This window comes from Propithecus coquereli, unplaced genomic scaffold, assembly GCF_000956105.1.
Source record: "Propithecus coquereli isolate 6110/MARCELLA unplaced genomic scaffold, Pcoq_1.0 Scaffold415, whole genome shotgun sequence".
NCBI classification, from domain to species: Eukaryota; Metazoa; Chordata; class Mammalia; order Primates; family Indriidae; genus Propithecus; species Propithecus coquereli.
Genome location: NW_012149897.1, coordinates 308,702 through 309,960, shown reverse-complemented (window position 1 = coordinate 309,960; position 1,259 = coordinate 308,702).

Sequence of the window (1,259 nt, the reverse complement as noted above, 5' to 3'; positions counted from 1 at the left end):
TAAGTTATCCTGGTCCTTCACCAAAATATGAGGACCCCTTTGGGTCTAACCTGGGACTCCTCTACAAAAAGTCACAACCTGTTATCCCTAGAATGTTCTGTGTGTATACCTCTCTGTTCCCCATTGGCTACAGAGAATTTTCTATGAGTGTAAGGGATAAGTTTTTTAAATTCGTTTCACTGTAAGATTTCATTGTCATTTGGAAGGCTATACGATATATGCTTGATTTTCAAACTAGGCTACAAGTGTCTAGGCTACAAGTAGCACTTAGTAGAATTGGGAGCAAACATGTACAAACAAATATATATACAAATATATGTATATATTTGTAGATTTGTAGATATCAAAAGAGACAGAGACACCTCCATGTATATTGGCTCATTCAATCCCCACAAAAAGCACCGTTCTATGAGGAACCTTCCTCCCTTCATTGCCCTTGTCTACCATCAAGTCAAGTCCTTCGATAATCTCCCTATTTTATCTCTGAAGAACCTAGACCTGAAGAGTTTGAGTCCCTCCCAAATCAATCCAGATCATAAAGTGACAGAAGCAGGAAATTCAAACAATGTTTACACAACTTTCCCAAAGCTGTTTCATTTTATTCTTTCCCAATATCATATCTGTGAAATTCTCTGCCTAGATCAATATGTATGCTAACCACCTGTCTATTTTTATCTACAGGCAACTGTACCCAGGTTCAGGGATTGTGGGAGGGAAGGAGGGGAGATGGTTGTAAGAAGGACACTGCATAGCATGGTAGGCAGATAAAGAACACCTTCAACAAGACAACCGTGGCATTTTTGCTAGGCCTCTCAGCATTGGTGTTAAGAATGGTAAATGACACTTGAATTCCTTTTTCTGAGAAAGATCAACAGTCTATTGGTAAACACAGGTAATAAATATACATAACATATAATAAGTTTTTGCTACAGGCATCAGTGTTCTAACTAGAAAATCCTAAAATGTAGATGATTTTCCTCCAAATGCTCTCTAGCATCAGGCAGACAAGTTTAAATTAGGCTGAATTTTATATCTGGACCTTAATGCAACACCAGCTATGCCAAAATATAGAAAATCACCCATGAAAAACACACAGTAAAGAAATCTCTGGATAAATTATCATCTTAAGCTCATCCCATAAAGTCCATACTGCAGGATTCTGTATCTTGTTCTAAGCCTTGTGCAGTACAATTTGGGGGCAAAATTAGTTGACTAATTCTTTTTTAAATTTAAAAAGAACCAAAGCAACCAAATTTCCA